Raw genomic sequence first — 12,614 nt, forward strand, 5'->3', positions numbered from 1 at the left:
TGGAGTATGGCAGAAAGAAGAGGAGAGGTTTTTGCACCTGGAGAGGTTTTGTGTTGGGCAATAGGACACAAATATTTCTGTAGGACAGTGCTGAAGCCAGGCAGTAGTTCCCAACCTGTTGGATATATCCCATTTGGACACATCTCTGGCAGGTTGAGCTGCTGTCAAAGCAACTTCACATTCCCAATGCCTCAGCTGAGGAGATAAAAGTTTCTCTTCTCCTGTGGTGGCAAAGCACCCTCTGGAGATGCAGAGACAACTGAGCAACCTTCTGCACAGCCTGGATGGATATGCAGACAGGAGATCATTAAGAGATTCCCTACACATATCCTAATTAAAAACTCTGCAATGCAAATAGGAAGATAAAGGGATTTCTGACAATAAGCAGGATGAAGTGCCACTCAAGCACTAATTAAATATGATGGCAGTTAATCAGCATGGAGTGTCTTCCAACAATTTGCTAATGATAATGGTGGATTGACCTTGAAGGCTCTTGGAAATGTTTTCCAGAAGTCCTTTCAAATGTGTCAATAACATTGTTGAAAGTAGGTGACACTCAATAAAAATGATTTTTTTTTGTCTTTATAGGATTTATAACAGGGTTCATCAGGTCTTCAGTTCCCAGGTGTATTTGAAGGTTCAACTCCATCCAGAAAATTGGCTTCTTTGTTCATCCTGGGAGGATGATTCCTGCTTTGGTTCACCTCCTTTGCTCTTTGCACATATTGAAAGGTGGATGATGATTTGCCTGTTACATATCACAAGCTGATCTTCAAAGAGCTCCAGTACTACCTGAAAGGGAGCAGGACATCGGGATGGTCCCAGAACCTGCAGTCAGAGATGAGGTTCCATTGCAAATTTCTTAATGCAAAATCATGCATAAAGGGATTTAAGAGACGTCAGAGTGGGAATTTGGTATGAAACTCCCTTGATTTACAAATACAAAAAGAGATAAAACATTTGAGTGCTCAACTTAAAATCTGTATGGAGTAAATGACAGTGCCAGTATTTATATTGCAGCTTCATCAATCAATAACTTTAACAATAGGCAATTAATCAATACCTTTAACAACCCTGGGAGAGAATGACATCTCTGGTAAATCTGAATGTTATGCTATAGATCCTTGCCTTAAATACTCATCCCTGTGACACAGCTGAAGCATTTGGCTGAATCCTGGAAGGTGCTGAGCACCTGCAGTTCTTATGAGGTGATTGCATTCTCTGAAGTCTCTGCCTTCTTGCTAGCAAGTAGAAATGTGTGTTTTTCAAATTGGCAAATAATTGCAAACAGATTTTGCTGACCTCTTCCCAATGAGTAAAGTGGTCACACTGGACTTGAGAGAGAACATCTCTGGTGAGTTCACTGCCACTTTATAGAGACAGTAACTATTAAGTTTATTTCACAGATAGATGTGTTGATGTTTTCCCACTAGGATCTGTTTCAGTATCCTTAAGGAGGACAGGCAGCCACCCTCAGGCTGTTTTCAGCACTACTCACAGCTAATTCAGAAAACAACCCCAGCATCCACTGGCAACAGCATCCCTGATTAATCCAAGTTCTTTATCAAGATGCTCTGTACTGTGCGAATATCTTACTGAACAGTCTTGTACACAACATAAGCCCATTAAAATGATGGTCTGATTCTCTGAAGGTTTGGCTATATGGCTTCCCATAAAAAGTTTCATAAACCACCCACAATCAGCCGCCTTAATCCTCAATTCCTAAAAGCATATTGTGCACAGAGTGACACACTGAAAAATGAGAGGAGTTCTCTGGGCACAGCACCAGAACTCGGCTGCTAATTGTGGAAATAAATAACAACAGCTCCTAGAGGCCCAGTGTTTGGGTTGTTTGGTTGGTTGTCTGTTTATCCTCCCTACCAGCAAGATTTCTCCATGGGTGGAATATGGAAGTACGAAATGAAACAAACAAACAAACCAACTCACTCTCTCCTGCACAAGTTTGATTAAATGCAATATGTTGTGAGTGGGTTTTGGTGGGGTTTTTTTACACTGGGAGGGTCATTGGGAAGTGGAAAAACCAGGCAGTTTAGAAACTGAAAATCTCTCTTACACAGCCATCCAACAGCGGCCAGCAGCTTGATTTTTCTGCTAACTATGACACCCAACAGCGACAGAACATTGCAAATGAGGCACGGCTGGCAAGGAGAGGTTCTACAAATCAGGTTCTGCAAGTCCTCCTCCATTCATTGCCTAGACCCTGTTGTAGCTCCAGCTGGCTGCTGAGTGGTCACCCTGATGAAGCCTGTGGCTGCTGTAGTACTTTATGAGGGTTTACTAAGATTTCTGGCTTTTTTGTAAGTGTCAGGAACAGCAGCTGTTTTGGGTTGAAAGTGACTTCTAAAGGTCATCTACTCCAGCCTCCCTCCTATGGGCTGGGACACTTTTCACCAGATCAAGTTGCTCAAAACCTGATCCAACCTGGCCTTGGACACTTCCAGGGGTGGGATTTCTACCATGTCTCCAGGAAACCTGTGTCAGCCCCTCATCACTGTCACAGGAAAGAATTCCTCCCTCGTATCTAATCTAAACCTGCCCTCTGTCAATTTGGAGCCATTTTCTCCTGCCCAAAGTCATTCTCCAGCTCCCCTGGACAGAGGCTCTGAGGTCTCCCTGAAGCCTTCTTTTCTCCAACCCGAAGAACCTCAACTCTTCCAGCCTGAATCCATAACAGACACGTCCCAGACCTCCAACATTCCAACTAATTATTTTCTGAGGATGAGGAGTAACAAGACCTGTTGCAACTAATTCTTGACAGAGCTCCTTCTTTTGTATCTTGGTATCATGGGGACGTTTTTGGGGGAAAATCACAACCATGTCCCCATGCCCTGCATAGGGATAATATGGCAGAAAACAGAATTTAGCTGAAGGAATCTGTTTCACTACTGTCCACAAATTGCTGTCTCAAAGATGTTAGCTGAGAAGGAAAAACTTTAATTTTGGATGTCAAATTTTGGCACTGCTAATAAAAGCCAACCTCCCTGGCAGCAACAATGAGATAACCAGCAGCAGATGCCTTGGAAGAGGGTAATGATTTTCCACACACCAAATTAAATATTGAACACTGAAGTTTTCTTTCATGTCTGGGGTATCGGCCATCAGATTTTTTTCCTCATATTTCACATCTATCTTGTTTGTTTGACGTTATACAAAAGGTAGATAGAGTTTGCTGAGGTCCAGCTGGCAGTGCCTTAGAGCCCTGCTAGTTCGAGATTATTTGAACTTCACTTCTGAGTACATCCAAGAAAACTCAGCCATTAAAAGATCAGTCCAATCCCCATTACAGCTTTTGAGTTTGAGTTACAGCTTTTACCAGGAAAGAGAAATAATTAAAAAAAAAAAAAAAAAGAAGAAACCACTCAAGTTTTCCATTTAAACACATTCCTTGTGGAGCACAAACATCAGTGTAAAGCCTGTCTTCAGAACTCTATATTGTTTTAATCTTAGTTCCAAGTACTAGAACCTTGTTCTGCATGGAAGAGAATACCATGAATAGGCCAGGTTGCATTAGTGAGTGGGTCCCATCTGTCTCCTGCTACAACTCAATTTGATTTCATTCATTCTCTTTTGTCTCTTTCACTTTGGAGCAGACTTTTGAGAATCTCACAACAGGCACCAGGGCAACTGCTTAGCGTTCAAAATTGCTATTAAGAATCCACAGAGGTATCTCACAAACAATAGGACTGGCCACTTTCTCCAGGTATCGTTTCATCAGGCTCTTTAGAACCCCAAATAGAAGGAAAAGGCATTTCAAAATGTTATTTAGTGAGGTTAAAATATCTGTACAGCTTGCATCTGGCCAGTGTCAATGGGATTGTAAGGGTTTCTTTTAGCTTTTACTTGTTCTTTCCTTGTGACAATAGTAAGAGGGTATAGATATAGAGGGAGCTATTCTGTCTTTGTTTAAATTTTAAATAGGCCATAGAAATGCTGTTCAGTAGAATTTGATTAAAATTGGACTGAATAAAAACTCTTTCCATTTTTACTCACATAGACGAGCACTGCACACCATTTAATTGAAGGCATTATTTATGTGATACTCGGCCTGTAATGTGCATATTCAGAAATGTAGATTGAAAATCAGTTTTCCTCTGACATGATTCTGAAGTTCAACCCTCAACTCCCCTTTTGATGGTGATGCCAAGTAACTCCAGCTCCATTGTCCTTTACATTACCACCAGCAAGTAACACAGAAAATTGGAACCTAATGTAGAGAACAGGAACTGGGAAGATCAAGAAGAAATTGTGCTCCTAGTGAATCCCATCAACTCAGAAAAGTGGCTTAGAAACCCCTGGAAGGGATTGTAGGGAACAGGAAAATGCTGTTTTTAGGGTGGTCCACAGGGCACACAGGGAGGTAGGAGCTGCATCACTCCTTGCCAGGGTTTGAGGCTACTTTAGTTACAGCTGGATTTCACCCGGGAAGATGGGGCTGTGCACCCCAGGGAGGAAAAGAAAAGTCTGTGCTTTCACAGGTTCTCTGGCCAGATTTTTATCCTGTGTGGTTTGCTGCTCTCCTTATCACACTTTGCAGGACGTCTCTTCTAATGACCTTCTTGGTCTGTTGCTTAAAAAATTCAGTGAGTAGAAACTCCATCAGGTGAAAAATTCCAGCTGCTACCAGATGTGAGTGCAGGGACTACAGCACAAAAGGACTGGAATTAAATGTTCCTTGAGGAATGAATGGCAGTGGTGTTCACACGCAGGACACAGTACCTGGAAAATGTGATTTGTTTCCCATTAATCGTGCCTGTTCTTCAACTAAAAAGCTACACACAGATCTGCAAGGATCTCTGGGATCCCTGGAACTCAAAAAGGAAAGAAGGAACAACCAGCTCAAAAATTATGTGAAACCAAGTGGGAGATTGTCCCATGATTGCTCAGAAACCTGTAGGGCGACAGACGTTTAAGTGGGTATCACTGACTCATTAGCCCCAGCAAACAGCAAATTCCAAGTTTAAACTACCCACAGATCTCCATGGTGTACACTCAATTTCAAAACAATTAAAACAGCTGGATGGGAAGTTGAACAGCAGTAGAGGGCATAGGAGCTGCAAGATCATTGTTTATCTTTTAAGGAGCTATCAGTCCTATCAGAGGGAAGTTCTCCCTGCAGCAGACTGGCTGATAAAAATGAGGACACATGGGAAGCCAGTATTTCATGGTTTAACAGCTTTCCTGTGTGGATGAGACCCCATCCAGCGAGGCTTGTCTTACTCTGCAGACCACAGGGATGGATTTACTGGATGGAAGGTGGTCCATGTGGCTTGTAGCCCTCTCCCCATCCCTAATGCCTTCATTGTCTGAGATGGGTTTTGCACCGCAGTAAAGATGGGTTTTGCACAGCAGCCCCCAGCCCACACTGCCCTGAGCTGGCATCACCTTGGTGCAGCTCCCAAACTCAAGGGCTCAGGTGGACATCCGACCTCACAGCCTTGCAAATGCTGTATGCAAGCTGTTCTCTTGTGTTCTCACAAGTCTGATGGGGAGAGGGAGCTGGGCAGGGGCTGAGCCTGGAGCAAAGGAGGCTCAGGGGGGCCCTTGTGGCTCTGCACAGCTCCTGACAGGAGGGCACAGCCGGGGGGGTCGGGCTGTGCTCCAGGGAACAGGGACAGGAGCAGAGGGAACGGCCTCAGGCTGGGCATGGGGAGGTTTAAATTGGGATATTGGGGAAAATTCCTTCATGGAAAGGGTTGTCCAGCCCCGGCACAGGCTGTCCAAAGAAGTGATAGTCTCCATTTCTGTAAGGATGTGGATGTGTGGGACATGGGTCAGTGGTGTCCTTGGCAGAGCTGGGGGAATGGTTGGACTCAATAATCTTAGAGCACTTTTCCAACCTCAAAGATTCTGTGATTTGATCTGATGCATCCTTTGTTTTATGAAGTAAGACTAGACCTGCAAAGTGTCCCTCCTGCCCTTGTCACTGAGGTGAAAACATGAAGGCAAAAAACACTGACCAGCTCTTTATGATAGGAACAACATCACCCATTCTTCTTGAAAAGTTCCAATTCCTTTTTGCAGCCCCTTAGAATTTGGGAAAAGTGGTTTCCAACAGGAAATTGAGACTGAGCTCACTTTGATTTAGACAACTGTTTTCATCCTGGCTGCTGAATTCCAGATTTGTGACAGGAATGTCACAAGTCACCTCCTTTGCTGAGTTTTCAAAGCTCTTCTCAGCCATGGCTGCTTGATTGTTGGAGAAAGTAAGGCACAGGGTGATGTGATTTTTTCCCAAGTTAATGGTAGGGCAGAGGAGGCTACAGCACAGCTTTTGAGGCCAAAACCACAGTTTTGGCTTACAAAGCATTGTCTTCCACCAACATTTTGCCATCTCAGATTTCCCTAGTCTATTTTATAGCTTTACAGGTGAACCTGCTCTGAGCTTTATTTCCTTCTTCCAGATTTAATCTATTTTTATTAAGACTATTTAGCACGGATCAATGTATAACACTCTGCTGACACACAAAATGTCAACACATCAAGTTAAAGTGGTGGATCCACCATTTTCCAGTGGCTTTTTGAAATGATAACAAGCGACACTTATCATTTGCCACCCAATCCACTTGTGCAATAAGCAAAAAGCCAAGCAAACTGCCTTTTTTTTTTTTTTCCTGCATAAAGCAGTAATTTGTGTGGCAGAGCCAGACCAACTCAGGCTGCACGGGGAATGAAGATCAAAGGGGAAATTCACCTGCCTGTCTTGTTTGCTATTGATCTGAATCGTAGCCACTTTATCAGTAGCACTTTGCCATCACCCCTCAGAGATCAGAGCCTCCTATATCTTCCCAGCTCTTTTATTTATAGAACCATTTAATAAATACATTTTCTTTCCCTGGTCTCCTCTTTTTTTTGTGTGTGTGTGTTCTGTTTTGTTTGACCAGCAGAAACAAAGGGTTGCCCTCAGTGTCAAGGAAAAAGAAGGGTATATGGCCCCAATTCAGCATAGCATGTAAATACGTGCCTGGTTTCTAACAGGGCAACAAACACATGCCCTTCCTCTTAGAGGCATGTAAATATCTGTGGGGTTTTGAAATGCAGCTGCATTACACAGAAGCAAATGTCACCAGGGGAAGGAACTGGTCAGCTGAATATTCATTTTCCATCTTGGTTTCTTCTCTCTTCCTCTGGTTCATTACTGGTAATTACTGGGGTGATTGGGGCAGGACAAACCCCCTCCTGATGAAAGGGAAGGAACTGTGAACCCTAAATGCCTTTTTGCATTACCCTTTAAATGGTAAAAGGGAGAAGGCAGACTGTAAAAACAGAGAGGGGAAAATGAAATCCCAAACCATGCAGCTAAGAAATGAATAAATGACTCTCCTCTTCACGCTGCCAGTGTTACACAACCTGCCTGCATTGGATTGAGACCTACGTGATCCTCTTCTAATTGAAATCACTTTACCTTGACCTCCAACAGTAAACTGAAAGCTTGTTGCTCTTGCTGCCAGCAAAGCATGAGCAGTAAGTTGTAGGAAATCCCAGCTGGGGACACGAGCTGCATTCACATGGCATTAATCTCTCACTAAGTGGCACTAAGTCAGGAGGTACCAGCCAGTCTGTAAAACAGCCTCGTGCCCATCACACACTGCTGTGTCTGTTCAGCTGCTGTCCTGTCTTTTCTGCTTGAAGTCATGCAAGTACAGCAAACAAGGCTGGAAGGAACCCTAGAAAGCCATTCAGGGTGTGACCTTGACCTTGGGTGAGAAGAGCTAGACCTAAGCCACAGTTGTGAGTATCTTTTACCAGTGTTGAAGGTGAATTATTTCCCTTGGAAAGCTGCTCCAGGGCTTTGACAGTCTTTTCAGCGAGACCCTTAATTCTTCTCAGAGTTGGGGGGTGGCACAGGTACCTCATCAGCCCATCCAGGTTTGCATGTGTGGGTCTGAGTAAGGTTCACAGGGATTTCTGGAGGATTTTTCATGGTATTGTGACACCAGTGATGGCGAAATGCTGACCTACAGGGAAGAGCAGGGACAGGGTGGGTTATCTTAGCAGGTGGGTTATCTTACCATGTGGGTTATCTTAGCAGGTGCTGCCCATAATTCACCCCCCTGCGGAAAACAGGTTATTTTCTTTCTAGCACTGCCAGCTCAGGTTGCCTCTCATGGAGTGCTCTTTTCTCAAAGGCATTAAAAAAAAAAAAAGGCCTTGGGTTTCCTCATGTTGTATCTTTGATTACAGGAGCATGTGAGATGTCCAGGCACAGCTGAAATGACTTTGCATGGGACAAGACCTGAGAGAAGCTGGAGATGCCCCATATTCCAGGGGATCCCTGAGCCCACATGGGCTGGCTGAGGGCAGAGATGGGAGCACCCTTCTCCATCCCCTTCCCCTCTCCTCTCCCCTTCCTCTGTCCTTTCACTTCCCATTGCAAACATTGCAAACAGGTACATCAAAGATGAATGGACTCCTTTGGTAATTTTAATACTTGGGTTTGTATTTTTCTAGCTTAGCTGTGCACCAAATTTGACAGAGATTTAAAGATGGATTTGTTCCAACTGAGAAGCCACAGGAGGAAGAGGGATTTACTATGCCCCGATGAAGTTCAGTCCCTCTTTACTAACAGGGATTATCTTCAAGCATTTGTTTTATGAGGCAAGAATAACTTTATATAAATATAGGTGAGTATTTAATGGAACTGCAATCCAGCCCTCCATACACATGTGATTTTCTTTAAGACAGCTGAGTGGTATTTACTGGCATTGTGGAGAACAAGAGAAGCAAGGTCAGCTGTATAAAATGAAAGTACAACAAACAAATGAGAGGAAGGCACTGCAGAGTTTTACTTACAGCTCAGGGTTTCTGGTGCTGCAGTGTAGGATCCTTGAGGCTAATTTCTGAAACAAAAAATTTTTTTCAGTGAACAGCCTAGAGTATCTGCTGCAGCATGTTGGATATCAAGCTGTCCAGTTTGAGGCCAGAGGTGGAAAAGGTGCACAGCAGAGGAGAGTGAACCTTTTTGGGGTATCACTGCAGTGCCCACCTCCATGCAGCGGCTGAGGCACAGCTCTGCCCTGTCCTGTTGTGGTGGGATGAGGGGTGATGGTTTTATACTAAGAGGGGGTTGATTTCCATAAGGTATAAGGAAGAATTATTTTATAATGAGGCGGGGTGAAACACTGGCACAGGGCGCCCAGAGATGTTCTGCCTATTCTATACCTGGAAAAATTCAAGGTCAGGCTGGATGAGGCTCTGAGCAACCTGGTTGAGTTGAAGATGTCCTTGCTCTTTGCAGGAGGGTTGGAACTAGATGACCCTTGGAAGTCCCTCCCAATCCAAACTATTCAATGAATTTGTGATTCCATCATTTCCCCGCAAAAGGGAAAAAAGTTTCATGGCACTCGTGAGTGTCTTCAACGTTTATGATCCAGGTGAAGAAGGAGAAATTGTGGAGAAAACAGTTTACTAAATGGATAAGCCAGGACTGAAGTTCCCCAGACAATTAAGTTAAGAGTTGGGGCCCATAAAATTTGGTGGAGAAACTCCCAGTGGGTTTCTGTGATGCCCTAGAGTGGGCGTAGGCTTATTGGAACTGACAAACCTTTGCAGTTTCCTCTGTCCTAATTACTTTATAGGGTATTACCATACTAATACACAAGCATCAGATCTGCCTTTTTTTTTCTTAATCTAAACTTGTAAAAACAGTGCAGCATTAGGAGTGTGGTAATAAACGAAAAACGTTAACATGCAATTCCCTTATGCTTTTGAAAAATTACTTCATAAATGCAAAGTAAAATATTTTCCTTTTTATTACCTGACAATTACATATTAAGAATTTCTTTTTATGTTTAAAAACATATGCAATGCGGGCAGGCAGGCTCCAAAATGTAATTGCCTTCTTTCTATAAGAATCAGATGTCATTTTCTCCAAACTAAACTCTGAAAAGAGATAGGAGAAGCAAATTGTTGTATGCATTAAATTTTGAAACATCTGATAGCATTCCTCAATTAAACTATTTAAATGAAAAAAGATTGCTTTACAGCTCTATCATATCCACTGAATAAAACCTCTGTTGAGGCAAATTGGCAGTGGCAGGTACCAAATGCATTGGCCTTAATGAGACTGGACAACCTAATAGAGGTCATTGGTAATTGTTATTATATACAATATTGCACTGTCAAAAAAAACCCCTTAAGCTACACACATTGCTCAAGACATCTGAGTTTCATTGCTGCAAAGGAAGGCTTTTATCTTTCTATGTGAAGCAATATGATTGTTGTTTTCTCATCATGAATTACAGGCTGCTCTTTAAAGGTGCTATAGCGAAGGGAAGCAGCACTGGTCACCATTGCCATACTGTGAAACACTTCATGGAGGAGATAAGAAGCCCACCTGGAACATTTTTTTTCCGTCATTTTCAGTGGGAGCTGGGTTGAGATAATGATTACATGTCCTTGCTCAAGCACTGTGGGTGTACTAGAAAGAGTCCTGTTAGCTGAGCTGTCCTGGGATCAAACTTAGCTGGGCCTTTTTGACACTCAGCTGCTGCAGAACCTGAAGGACCAGAATCTGTCTGTGTGACAATGATGATTCCCTGCTGCTTGATAAAAATTACAGCTCTTAAGGTTATTTTGTTGGAGGGAAGAATTAGCTCTTGTTGATTTCTGAGCCTGCTGTGCTAATATTAAAACGAGGCCTTGTGAAGAGGGATCATATTCTACACTGCTGCTTTTCTTTTTCCAGGACCCTCCAGGTTCCTGCAAGCATTCCCAATGGCGATTGGGCCAAACTGAATAATTCACAGCACTGTGGATCCCCTCCTTTTGAATTTACAGAAAATATTACCATGATTTGCCCAAATGATTCTGGAAATTGTGGCTGCCCCATACCTGGAAGGGTCAAAGGCCAGATGGGAAGGGCTTGGAGCAACCTGGGATAGTGGAAAGTGTCCCTGGCAATGGCAGGGGGATTGGATGATCATTCCAAGGCTTCAGAAATTGCTCCATGTGGCTGAACAGATTCTCCTGCAAGATTTTAGTGGAACAGGTAGGCAAGCATCCTTTCAGTGGTCTGTAAAACAAAAATGACAGTACAGTTCAATGACAAAGCGTTTTCTCTTCATATATCTGGTGCTCCTTGAAAAAAACAAAACAAAAAAATCATAACCAAACAAAATCAAACAAGCAAGCAAACAAACAAAAACCCTCAAAAGAAACAAACATGTTGATTATTGGGAATGTCTTGTAGCAAAATTTTGATACAAGCCCTGCTGTACTATCTTTTAAATGCTATACAAAAATAGCTAGTCTCCTGCTGAGTATTTTACAAAGTACACAATGTGTGTCCATTTAACCTAATAAAATATTAAATAACATTAAAGCTATGATATTTAGTTCTCCATTTTCATCTTACATAGCCTTGTAGGCCAGGACAAGGCAAGCAGGAAGAATTGCCCCTTCCTGATTCGGGGATGTTTTGAGCTCAGCTCTGCACACAAGGGCAGGGATGCTCCACCTGAAATTAACTCACACTTCCAGAATTGCTGGACTCCTGAAATTCTCCCACCCATACCCGTGGTGGAACCCATGGAGGTACAAAAAGGGTTGAAATTACACCACGGTTCTCAATCTTCTGAGGCTTTAATTCTCCTTAGATAAATTTTTACTGTGTGCTTTACTCTTATTTTAGAGACTCGAGCTCCTTAGCTGAATGTTGTAAACCATTAAGGTCAGCACTACAATATTTTAATGTTGCTATTTAACAGAAGCAAGATTTTTATGGCAGTGAAAACTGCTGCAGGGAAAAGAAAATGCTATGCAGACACCTAGCAGACAATTGCAAGTAAAAATCAAACTAAACTTTGGGCAAGTGAAATCTCTTTATGCAATTAATGTGTTAGCTCATACTGTCAGACTGATTGAAATAAATCACTTTTTTTCCTTTCAGTGTGGGGGATTTCAAGGGAAGGACAGTACAAAGGTCCTTTCTGTAGCTGAAAGAAACTGCATTATCTTACTTTTTTTACCCCATACCATGCATGCAGCTGATGCACAAAACGGTGTAATTACAATCTGACATGGAAGTGATTGTCTGAGCCTGAAAATCAGTAATGTTAACCTTCTCAAAATAAATTTCAATTTGATCCTGTGAATTTTACATTGAAATGAGTTTTTTCTTTAAAACCCTGGAGAAAACAGCCCTGTATGTGCGCATTAACAAACAGCTTTGCAAATCTAGGCTGAAGTGAATATTCAATTTCAGGAGGTCAAATTGAGATTCAGTCTCAACATCAAGGCAACTAAGCCACATGAGCCAAAGTGAACTCTTTCCAGGCCTGGCAGAGATTTTACCTGTTACCAAGGTGGTCATTTGCCCCTCAGCCTCCCCTTTGCAGTCCCAGGGATATTTACATCCAAAGCTTTATCCACCTGCAGCTGGTTAAATACCGTCTCTGCAGTGAATATCCTGAGGAAGGTGGCTTTGTGTTCAAGACTAAAAGAGATTTTCTGTGTGATTTCAGGATTTCAGAGAGCAGATTTAAGCTGTCTCTTGCCTTCCTGCTGAGTCTTCCATCCCCGCAGTTAAAAGCCCTGGTGCAAAGGGAAGAGGATTTTGAGGAGATACCAAACTGTGTTGGGCAAACATCAATTAT

This window comes from Melozone crissalis, unplaced genomic scaffold (genome assembly GCF_028551555.1).
Source record: "Melozone crissalis strain CALT ecotype California unplaced genomic scaffold, PUWL_Pcris_2 ptg000036l_1, whole genome shotgun sequence".
NCBI classification, from domain to species: Eukaryota; Metazoa; Chordata; class Aves; order Passeriformes; family Passerellidae; genus Melozone; species Melozone crissalis.